Genomic DNA, 12,511 nt, shown 5'->3' with positions numbered 1-12,511 from the left:
AACCAAATACTGAAACGAAAAACCTTTAATTTAACAGACATCAGTCTCTCTAACCGCAAGAAAACAAAAAGCCCATGCGACTTCTCCGAACAGATCCACCATGCAAGCAATACGTGGTGATATGAATACCCTTTAAAGCCTAGATTTGCAAGAACCATGAAGAGTCATCGTCAGAGCAAATTGTTCAAAATCCTGACTTTTTTCTAAGATTCAGTCCAGCATGATGACAGACCAGCGAATGTTTCATTTGGTGGGTCTGCAGACACCTGAGCAGTTGGTCCAGTATTGTTCTACTACTTTTTAAATAGCTTAGGCAAATTCAACATGCCAAACAGCTCTATTAGTCAGTTCAAACAGATGTTCCATTTTAAAATGTCTTAATTTTCCCTTGGACCTGGACCTGAAAGAACCTGAAGGACTTCAGAATGATTTATGTGGACAAGGGGAGGTCATTTCCCGATATAGTAAATGAGGATTTATAGCTACATATGCAAACATAAAAGTCTGAAAATTGCTCCTCCTTTGCCTGCATTCTTTAATTTATAACTATTACTGGCAGAGATTAAACGCCAGTTCTCGACAGTGGCACCATTATTGACACCACAGTCCATTTAGCTGTGGTTCTGGAACTTTCAATCTAATCACACAATCTTCATCAACAGATGGAGTTTGCCCACTTTGTCATGGAATTGACATCGCTAAACCCCTCCCCAATTAAAGATTGTCCAATTATTGGTTAGTGAGGTTTAACTATGCCTGACAGGTTTTGCATTTCTCACCTTGTTGAATCCGTGTGCATGGGAAACACACTCGGTCCTTGCCTTTTCAAAACCAAAAACACAAGGGCAAAATGTGAGGAATGAATTAAACAGTACGTGTTCATCTGCTCTAACATAAGCTGTATGTGTTGTTAGCATGTCTGGCTAATTAGCCTACTATCTAGGAGTTACAAGTTACACTGCAATACACTACATGGATCCACTGGTGAGGGTGCAGACTTTTTGTGACATGCAGCTTTAGCCTGAGTCTTTTAGCCCACTATTAAGAATGTAGCCATCAAGAGAAAATTAAAGATGCTTTCACAAGTTTCTTGTTTTAAACCAACCAACTCAACTGACTCGTGGAGCAGCAAAACAATGGTGACCAGCTAGAAGGGAGAAGCCTGCTTTTGTCTTTGTCCTCTTTCTGACTCTGCCACTGTCATAGTGAACTGCATATCTGACGTACGAGACTGGACCCTTTGACAGTCCTAGCAGCAGTATCTAAAGGGGGTGTGGGCTTCATGAACTGTCAACTTCTGTTTCCAGATCAAGAATTTAAACCAACATGGAGCTGAAAAAATATTCAGCATCTACGGAAGGACAACTGGGCAAACGCTTGATGATCATGTGAAATGATAAAAAGCTCCAAAACAGCTACTAAATGGACAGTGAGAGTGTTTTGGCAATTGCTGAGGTATTACAGAGGATCAGCGAGCTGAGGTGTAAACTGCACGTTTGCAACACATGTAATTAAAACCACCAAACGACCTCTGTGACATGACACGCTGCCTTCTCACCTCACCAAGCTCAACCTGAAAAGTTTTAAATGCTGTAAAATATCACCAAATTAGCAAATCCTGTTGGCGCTTTTACTGAAAGTCATTTCTGTTTCCTACTTGTGTTTATTTCCAGCAGTCCCTGTGTGACTTAACCTGCAGTGGATCATCTTTGAAACCAACAGGCTTTCCTCTATTCCCAAGTCAGCCAGAGCCTAAGGTTAAGTACAAGTCTATCAGTGTCTGAGAGACGACCCCCTAAACCAACGCTGTGTTTACTGCAGAGAGAGAAAAGCCTATTAATAAATCTGTTGCAGACAGCCTGGCGGAAGTAGCCTGAGGGCTGTAAACTTAGTCTGGGACAGAAGGATGGATGAAGGGTAAAACAGAAAGGGATGGATGGACAGAGTGCGAGAGAGCAAAGGAGATGACGAAGGAGAGAAGAAAAGAGAGGAAGGAAAGAAATTAAGATACATGGAAATGGAGAAAGGAGGGAGGGAGGGTAAAGACTGCGTAGGGAGGCGGGGAGGGAGGGTAAAGGGTGTGTGTGTGTGTGTGTTGTGTGGTGTAAACCATGGGTGCTGGTTGATGGATGGATCTAGGTTCTGAAAAGCCACAGCTGCCCCGCTCTTCCTAGAAAAAGATCCACAAGGAAAAGTGGCAGTATGCGGTTCAAGCATCTAGCATCCTCTTACTATTTCTGACCGGCATACTGCAGGACCCGTCAGAATGTGTGCTGGTCCAGAAAGCCTCTGCGATAGTGTGAGTGAATGAGCGCATGTGTGCTTGTATTATTAACTTTGAGCCTATGCATTATAAAAATGAAAACGTGAAGGTTCTTTTTTTACTTTAATTAGCCTTGTAAATATCTGTGTGTATGTGAATGCGTGTGTGTGTGTGTGTGTGTGTGTGTGTGTGTGTGTGTGTGTGCTGCACTGCACATTCGAATGTCTGTTTCCAATCAGTCTATTACACAGCAAAGCATCATTCTTCTCTCTGTCACGGCTGCCAACTAAACGTAGTAAATGTGTATTGGGCTGTATTTACTATAAATAAGGTAAAAGCGGTATGAGGTTTTTTGCATGTTTTTGCACCCAGTAGAACTTATTACAAATAAAAACCCTGTTACTTTAATATGAAAGACTGATATGAAAATAAGTGCACTTCATGTATCAAGTACAGGGACCAACTATCATGTAAAAGATGGAAAGAAAAACTTTGTTGCCTTTAATCTCCCCTCTGTACAGTTTGAGTACTTCAAGGAATGTTTGCTTAACACTGTGGCCATAAGTGGTAATTACGAGTTGCAGTTCATTTAAAAATGTATCAGTAGCACAAGTATAGGAGAGTCATTACTGACAGAAACAATCGCCACCCTCATGCTATGTTTTTACTGAGCCTTTAACCTCACCTGACAGCTAAGCAAAATCCACCCGTTGATGAATACCATGAGATGCAGGTCAAACAGCTAGTACTGTAGCAACAGAACTAGTAATGAATCTTCACTCATGGAAATCGTATTGTGGTTCAATAGCCCTGCTGTAAATGGGAAAGACAAATCACTAAGGTAATGCTCATTTTTGCACTTGGGTAATGCTTGTGAGATTCTGAAACATCCTCACCACTCAGCTGAGCACGAGATATGCAGGGATGGATATCTGACCCGCACCATGAGCTGTTTTTTTTTTTTTTTATCTCTCTCCATATTTTTTGTTCATATCTTTCTTCTTCTTCTGGCTTACTTCTCTGACACTTCAAAACTTTTCATTCCCGACATACAGTATATCCAGCATCTCTCTCCTCCTCTCCAGCCAGCCCTCTCTCAAAGTGACCAGCAGCTCCTGTGTGAAACCTCATGTATCACAAATAAATAGATCTTTCCCTGCTTGTCCAGTGGCACTGAACACACCATGCTTGTAAACACATGCACATGTGACTACATAAGCGCACACACACGCACACACACAAACACCATATCTCAGGCTCTCAGCTTGCCCTATTTTTTCTCCCGCTGTCCTGAGAAAATAACAAATAGCACAATCTTATTGCAGCCCTTCAGCAAAAAACATCCATTCTAGCATGAACCCAATGTCCGTTGTTCCCTCACCCATCTCCTTTGCACCCCCACCCTCCCACCGCATCCCATCCTTGCCTCTAGAAGGTGAAGAAGTACAAAGAAAGGGATCAGAGCTTTTCCGATTCTTCCCTGGTTATTAACTACCATTTGTCCCCTCAGAGGGCTGTCCCTCCCATTAACCCAACTGATGCTCTTTTCTCATGGAAATCAGCCTGCTGTTGCTGCTGCCGCCGCCGTCTCTGCTGCCACTACCACCGCTGCCCGCTGCCCGCAGAGGTGCAAGGAATTGTGGGGGATTTTCAGAGGAGAAGACCTCCCTCCAGCTCAAAAACAACTCCTTCTCTCTTCTCTCTCTCTCTCTCTCTCCCTCTCTCTCTCTCTCTGTGCTCACACCCTGAGTTCAGGCGCGCACACACACACACACACACACACACACACACACATGCACGAGCACATCTACCATCTCAAAAACAGGCATGTGTGCGAGCTCTCACACATTCACTCAGTCACAAAGGCAAACATGAAACGTGCTGCCTCCAACCACAGGGGCATGGAAGTAATGTAAGGCAATGCATGGGAGTTAATGAGAAGAAGCTGGCTCCATCGACCCTGCAGAAAATATTGTGGAGAGCAGAGCAGCTAGAATGCTTCAACACCAGAATAACTGGAATTGTCCGGAGTTTATGGCTCTGAAAAAAATATTTTGAAGTAGGAGGGGCCGCTAACAGATAAAAAAAAAGTTTGCAAGCTGATTCCAGGACTGTTTAGCACTTGCTTACAACATTTTTGTTCAAATGTTGTTAATTAGCTCATATATTTATTGTTTAATATTTGAAATGTTCTTTAATGGTATTTTTCAAAACTTAGGAAAACATGTGGATATGGATTTATGTTCAGACAGTTCACAAATTCACCTCTGATCTTCGATAGAACTATTATAAATCCAATTACACAGGCTACATACATCTGTCACAGCATCTAAAACAGGTGCACCAGAACACCAACCACCTCACTTAATGTTGTAGCTGTGTCTCTGCTAAAGCCCATGGAGCAGATCTATAGCCAACAAGCTTGTTACAGTGACATCAACACATGGGTCTCAACTTGCTGGCAGCAACAAAGGCATTGTCTCGTGACAAACTTGCTTCCATTTCCTTATTATGTAGCTGGAGGCCTTGATGGAACATGCTTGTCTCAGACCTGCTGCAGCGCTGAAGTGGAGGGAAACCCCCACCTCAACTTATTTCACCAGACTATTGATCTGCAACTTTGACATTAATCTTTTTGAGGTAGCGAGACACTTTTAAGGCTTTCAGCCCTGTATGTATTCATGCATTTCATTAATGTTGCAGCCTCATTATAATTTACCTCCTTTTTATTTACCACTAAATTGCCACTTTTTAAGATAGATAATTACAGTAAATCATTGTGTCTTTATAGAGCATGTATGTCATTCAAACTAGGCAAAGAACTTCATTTTTTTTAATATTCTGCACTTACTGTCTCACATTAACACAGTTAAACTGTTAATGGAACAAAAAGTCATGTCAATGTTGGATGTCCTCTTGCAGGAGGATATTTGTGCCATGAGAAACCTATTAGTCCAGTAGGTGGAATCTATAGCTTATTTTGGTCTGTTGATTGGAGAAAACATGCTATTTGAAGACATTAACCTGGCCTTAAGGCAATGAAAACAGCTTTGACATTTCGCAGACAATTCGAATCCAGAAAATAATCATCAGATTAATCGTTAATGAAATCATCATCACTTGCGGCCCTAGTGAAATCTCCCGTATTTGGCTGTGGAGAACTACATACAGTACATGTGTAACTCCTTTACAACCACAGGATGTCCACTTATAGACTTAGAGCTTATAGCTGATGTAATGAGAACACCTTAACATTATGACGTGCTTTCTAGGTGCGAGCTCACATGTTCACAAGGAAAGGAAACAACAGAAATCTTGTGATACATGACGTTCACCGCAGTGACAATAACAAATCGATGATAAATATCCCAGGATTCACAGTGAAAGCATGCACAAATAGCACAATGCAATAAGCTGATTGTAAACTCATTATCAGTCCCTACAGCTGCAGAATATTAGTTAGGCCAACCTTTTGTTACTTGAACAGTAGTTTTTGTGTATTTCAACACTCCTGGTTGACATATAAATGTGTCAAAAGTAGCAGCCTGCAGCCAAGTCAGCTATCAATAACAAGTGCATAAACTGTTCCCCCACATTCTGACCCCAACCCCCCCTTTAGTAGGGTCTTGGTTGTTATTTACCCGCTTCCAAGGAAAAGCACACACTCTCTCACACTGACACACATGCAGGCAGGAGACACAAAACATCCGATCAGCGACAAACATGACATAAGCCATGTAGCCTACAGTAGATAACTAGGCTATATCAAGGGGCCAACAACGACTTCAAGGTTGTAGAGGATTCCTGAATACCAGGTAGAAAACTCCTGATTTAAAGAATGTAACAGTATGCACACACAGAAAACAGGCTTCCACATTACAGCAACTTTTTTTCTCCTCTCGCAAACTAACACACACCACGGGACGTTCCCTGCGTCTCGCTCTCCTCTGCAGTGGCATGCCACACTTGATAAGTATTCGGAAATTGCTTAAAACTCACCAGATCACCGAAAACTTGCAAAGAACATCAAACGTCTACAACGACGGGCCGCAGGACAAAGTGCACCGTGTTTAACAACTTCACAGATTCGCATTTGCAACATATTTATCGACCAAAGGAAAGACTCGAGAGGCAGAGCAGGCGATCGCGTAATTAGAAATTAAATACCCAGATCCTTCCACGCTGCCGCAAAAATAAGCAAAATCACGCAAAAGTCCGATTACGCGAAAGTAACACCACATTTATTTAAAAAAAAAATCAAGTGTCGCGCACGTCGATGTGTCTGTCAGCGTGAGTTGATAAAAGCTGTAAAGTTGTTTAAAAGGCACACTTGCACACATCAGGACGTGCAGCCACATTATGAAGCCTTACTGGGGGAAAAAACGAGCAGTTTACTCACCAAAAAGTTTCCAGCACCGCATTAGTCAATTTCACACGGAGCCCCGGTAACCTTCCATCCCGGACCGGACCAGAAAACCACCGTGGGAGAGCCCACGCCGCCGCTCCCCGCTCCTTTCTCCCCTCGATGTGTTGTTTTAATATTTTTTCCGATTTTTTTCCAATAATTTTTCTATATTCGGGGCCTGAGAGTGCGTCTGGCTCCCCTCAGGCTGCAGCGGAGTTATGGGGCGGTAAGCATTGTGGGAGTGTGACGTCAGGCCACTTTCACAAACTTTTTTTTTTTTCAACCAGCGGCAGCTTACTGGTTTTTCAGCAGCCCTGCAGCCAGTCCTCCCAGTCAACAGCAATTGATTCAGTTATTACACAGCAGCGCAGCTTATACATTCTCTATATTGGGCTTATAACAAAACATTTATATTTTTAAAAATAATTGAAAAAACTCATAATCTCCTGTAACGGAGCCCAGGTTTGACATATGACTAATTATCATCTAATATTTGGATGAATGTCATATTGTTGCCTACAGTTAAAGTTTAACACCATCTACTATTTAAAAATATTGAAAAGTTACAAATAACTGTTAAGGATTAGTGCAGTTCTTAAATATTTCCTAAAAGTTTTAAAAACCCAAGGACTGCTTTAGTTGATCATTTGGGACTTATTTGGTTTATTAGGCTTTGTATTGGCACCCCTTGTCTCTGAAACCAACAGGCTATGCATCATTTTCAGTCATCACATGATCTCATGTTAGCTTCTACATGAACAAAGAATTTTCTTTTTTTTCAATATAAGTATATTTTTTTTAATTATTTTTTTTAGCTTCTTACCGCCCATTTTGAATGAAACTGCACAAAAGTAAAGTGTACTTAAATCAGGAATGAGTGCTTTCCAATGAATGATTGCGAGTCATCTCAACTTTACAGACTTTGCAGAAAACAGAAAAGTGTGATAATATCAACAAAATAGGCTACATATCTTTTATCACCATAAGTGAAAAGTTTTCTTAAATTTATTTTGGTTAGGCTACGTTAACATTGCTCTTGTGCCCATTAATCTAAAAGAAGTGGGGGGAGGGGGAATAAACTAATGTCAATCGTTAAATTATAAAAAAAAAAAAAAAAAAAAAAACAGGTCTAAAAAAACAGGTCACACAACATAGAACATACTTGAATCAGGCATTCTGCAATTTCATATTTCTTTTTTTTTTTCCTGTTAAAGAGTCAACAAGTGACAACATGGTGGAAGAAAACAAGCCCATCAGCAGGAATGGGTTTGTCCCGGGTCCCCACGTGTTAAAGGCTACCGGTTGTGCTGGTGGTGGTCCCGTTTCTCCCACCTTGTGTTTTTTTGGGAGGGTGAAAGAATTACTTCCAGGGCACATCAACTCGTTTCCTCATCACCCTAACCCCCCACCGCCTCCTCCCAGCCCCTCCACGGGCTTCCACCAGCCCCACCAAGCCCGCAGGGTAAATGTGTTTGTGCAGAGAGAGTGAGTATGGGGGGTGGGGGAGCTCGAGTCTTCAATAATGCTGCTTTCAAGTGCTGGCCGTCTGCTCATTTATTGTATTTATAGAAAAATACTTTTGTCTGTGTATTTAAGTAGCCTTCAATTGAATATAACAGTTCAATGAACACTAACAAAAGCTTGTTGATTTATTTTACAAATGATCTGAAACATGTCTGAAGGCCTGCTTTATGTTGGAGTGCCGGTATGCTACTCGATATTTTAATTAAATTATTAATTTAATTAATTAAATGATTAAAAATGGCTACTTTAGCGGCTGTATGATCAATAAATAAAAAAACTACAGCATCATAGAGAACTCCAGCTGTATTTATTCATATTTTGTTTGGCAATCAGTCGCTCCCCGACAATTCCGACATTTCCGACCGAACATGAAAGCATCAAAAGCCTTTTGGCATGGTCAATACAGAGGAGCGGGGTAGAAAATGCCAGTTGTGCAGGGGAAACAAACCTACAATGGGCTTACCTGTTGCTGCAGTGGTGAAAAAAAGTTTGTAGAAATGAAGAGGAGGTTTTATTTTCAAGTGTTGCAAAAGTGCAGATGAAAGCGCGAAGAGACGCAACATCTTCCAGAGGTCGGACTTTTATCTGAGGGGTAGGCTACTGTGAAGTCACAGTCCCGTTAAATACAAAATAAGTGGGAGAAAAACGGGACTACTTTCAAACTTTATTTAGTCGAGTGCTGGAGATGTTTAGGTAGGTATTTAAGCGACATAAATTCAGAACATGTCCACGTTAAGACCACGATGTTGTTTAGTTTTAGGCTTAAAAAAGTCAATTACGTTTTTGTCTTCAAGCAAGCATTTATTTTTTTTAAAGCAGCCCACGCCAAAAAATAATAATAACTGAACATTTAACTAAAAGAAGTTTAAAAAAGGCAATTAGGCAGGGTTTTCTCCACAATGGATGAAATGTTTTCTCATAAACATTGTTTTATAAAAAATGTATTAATAAAACATGGTGGCTTATTCAAATAAATCAGATGTTTATATGTAAAGTAAACATTAAAGGCAAATTCTTAAGGTTGTGAATCATTCATTATTCATGCATTATTAAGACAATGAAATAATTGTTAAGAATATAATATTTAAACTAATAAAGTTCAGATTAAATAATAGGCACATGTTAGAATGTTAAAATCATTTCAGTATGATGCTATTTTCAAAAAAGAATCAATCATTACACATTCTAATAAATTACATCCAAATATGAGGCTTTAAACATTACATGAACACACTCTAGAACAGGAAAGACTCAAATATTTGATCAAGTGCAATCATTTCATTTGTTGTAGAATTAGGGTTAAACTTTTATACACTTATTACACATGATTCTTGGTAAAGTCTCTCTTATTATCCAACAATCCCTGAAAACTAAGTATATTTAAACTCTTACAGGCTTGACATTATAAACTAGCTGTAAAGGAAATGAACAATTTTAAAGTGTCCAAATCTTACAAAACCAAAGACTGTGTGTTAAATGAAGACATTTAGAGAATGTCCAAAGAAGGAGATGAAGGCAGTTACCTGATACACTTTGGTTAGGTTTGGGTTTTGTCCATATGGCCATGTGGTACAGGAAGTAAGTTGTACATAAGGTTTTATATCAGCCTGATGAGAAAATTGAAAAAGAATCCACTCTGTTCAGTTTTGGTCTGTTACAGCCTGATATTGCATTATTAGTGTCATTAACAGAGTTATACAAATGCCATTGAAATGATCTGTGGTGATAAGAATGGTTTTAATGTTATGTTAAGAATGGAAAAAATATGTTTTACTAGGAAATCCTCCCTCTTTAGATTGGCTGTCTGATGCAGTAGTTTGGGGTTTTTTTTTCTCTTGCAGCTTTTCATGTGAGGATGCTGTAAAACAAACAAAAACTGGACAAGAATAGATGATAGAGAAACAGAAGGTTAAAGATGGATGAGGTGAAGCGATTTCCCAGCATGAAGAGGGAGACTTCTTTCATTATGCCATTGTTTGTTTATTTGGATTACAGTGTGGTTGGTTCAACCGCAGTCAGGTTGATTGCAGTTGCGTGGTGGTCTGTTATTTAGAGCTGTGGAGTGATTTTTAACTATCTTATGAAACGCCACATCATGCCGTGGCACTGGCTTCCTCTGATTCCTCTCTGTTGGTCTCTCTCATCTCTCCAGACCGTCTAGGAAACCTCTCACATGCAGAACCGCCCTGTAAGCAGGGGCAGCCTCCAGATCAGCCTCTCCCCTGCATGTCTCTGGCTACCACACACCTAATCAGTCCTGATTAGATGCACTGTAAGAGACGAGGAAGCCAGCCTTTCAGAAGTTATGATGACAGAAGAAAGCGATGGGCTCCCTTAAATAAAACCTTCATGAGCAGAAACATCTGTGTCTGTTTATAGCGTCTGTATAACAGTAGTCAGATCTCCAACTGTTCCTCTGGTGTCATCCCAATTTACCTCTTTTTCTTTTAACATGCCTTACTTCGCAGCTCTTGTTATAATCACACACACGCAAGCTTCCAAACAAATACACACACATGCACTTATCAATTATTGGCGAGCACTCTCAGCCCCATCCACACAAACCTAAGTCCAAAATCTAATCCAAAATCAGCATCAGTGAACACAACAGCAATTAGTAAGGGGGACAATTTGTTCACATCTGGAGTGTATTTCCTTGCCACCAGAATACCCAGCAATCACTTCTTTCAGGGTCCTGGTGTGGTGGGAAATGACTATGTGTTTTTTATGTGTTTTGTTTAAAACAGATGGGCGGTTTACATTAGCGGAGATGGGCGATAAACAGCTTAGAAAGGATGGGGGAAACCGCCGGGACACAAAGAGAGAGACACCGCCGTCACTGCACAGACATGGCACTGACGCCTTTTGTGAACATCCATTATTTTCTCACTCAGTTTTGTTTTGGCCAGAATTTCTTCAATTACAGTTGTGTTATTCTAGTATGTTATAATGACCCCGGGTCTCAGTGTGAGATTAAATGTATCCTCCTTGGTTCATGGGCTGAAAAGGTTTAAGAATCTCAGGCTGTAATTATTTTCCAGCTTCTTTGTAGTTTGGTTTTTGTTCATTTTCCAGCATAATTCAACCATAAATGTCCAGAGAAACAGCTAACATCCAGCTAACATCCAAGTATGTGAGGTGTGACTGAAATACACCTCTCACACCCTAAAAGTCAATGTGATTATTGCTCAAAACACAAATGTTACACAACATGCAAATACCTGCCAAGATGAGGTCGAGCACAGTGGTGCTGCAGAGAAAGATAGCTTACGATTACATCCTGTGCATGTGATGAAACCACTGAGCATCTGGTGTGTGAACATTTCTGGGTAGCATGGAGAAAAAGGTGGGGAAGTCTATCTCAGCTGGGACCGACTTTTCTGTGAGGAGGTGGAGTATCAGGTCGCAGACAGCCGGCACCAGCAGTCTGCAGCAGGTTGATAAGGTAGACGGGTGGAACACAGAGTGTCCTGTCCAGCTACACGTTCACGTCATGAAGGCACGTCGCTGCCAAAGGGGGATCCTAGCAGAGTGGAAAAACTAAAAGTAAAAACAAGAATTCTGTCAATAGAGTTTTGTTACTGTTGGCTGTTTTTCCAAACACCTCTAATACTAAATAAATCTTCAGAGCCACAACCTTTACAATCGATAGTTATTACTCTTACTGTTCTGCTAATTTTATCCATGTCACAAATTAAGGCACGTCACTGCCAAAGATTGGACCTGAGAAGAAAACCTAAATATAGGGATTTTTTCAATAAAATTTTATTAGTACTGATTAGTTTTCTCAACACGTTTAAATCCAAATAAATCTCCCCATTAAAAAGTTAAAAGTTTGTTATCTATTTGTTACTTTTCATATTTAGTTTGTATTCACTTCACTAAGGCACAAAGCTGCCAAACAGTAGGTCTTAGCTGGGAGGGAAAATAAAAATAACAAAAGCATTAGAATCAGCTATTTTCTGAACACCCCTACTTTTTTTTAACACGTTATGCAAAAGGTTACATTAGGTTTTTATCTATGAGACGGCGGAGCTGAGAGGATACAGACATTTTGTCAATAGAGTTATCTAAAATAATCTTCACAGCCAAATTGTGTTTTGTTAGTTTAATTTTAAATGCAGTTTTTATCCATGTTACTAAGGGATGATGCTGCCAGAGGGGGATCCTAGAAAAACTAAAACTTTTTAGTTTTGGTAAGCTTTCCTATACCACTAAATCTAAATAAAAACTTTCAGCCAAAATTAGTTTTGTGACTTTTCTGTTTCTGTTTTATATTCAGTATCATCACTAAGGCACACTGTCAACCAAAGGGGATC

The 12,511-nt window shown here is 40.3% G+C and overlaps 1 protein-coding gene and 1 long non-coding RNA gene across 3 annotated transcripts in view; one reads left to right on the top strand and one right to left on the bottom strand.

Annotated features, from left to right (window-relative positions):
• plagl2 (pleiomorphic adenoma gene-like 2) overlaps positions 1-8,775 on the bottom strand; it is a 44,678-nt gene extending 35,903 nt beyond the window's left edge. The window contains exon 1 of one of the 2 annotated variants that reach the window (XM_038723125.1): positions 8,656-8,775. The gene's annotated coding sequence lies outside the window, so the exon portion shown is untranslated. Of the gene's footprint in view, positions 1-6,662; positions 6,894-8,655 lie in introns of those variants that run through there. The other variant, XM_038723124.1, reaches the window with a different exon arrangement.
• LOC119905795 lies at positions 8,248-10,552 on the top strand. The gene is made up of 2 exons (XR_005444883.1): positions 8,248-8,885; positions 10,345-10,552. It is a non-coding gene; the product is annotated as an uncharacterized LOC119905795 (long non-coding RNA).
• The last annotated feature ends 1,959 nt before the right edge of the window (positions 10,553-12,511 follow it).

Source organism: Micropterus salmoides, unplaced genomic scaffold, assembly GCF_014851395.1.
Source record: "Micropterus salmoides isolate LMB-PRFRI ecotype aquatic unplaced genomic scaffold, ASM1485139v1 Ms_hic_scaffold_16, whole genome shotgun sequence".
In the NCBI taxonomy this organism is placed as follows: domain Eukaryota; kingdom Metazoa; phylum Chordata; class Actinopteri; order Centrarchiformes; family Centrarchidae; genus Micropterus; species Micropterus salmoides.
This window is presented reverse-complemented; position numbering and strand designations above follow the sequence as displayed.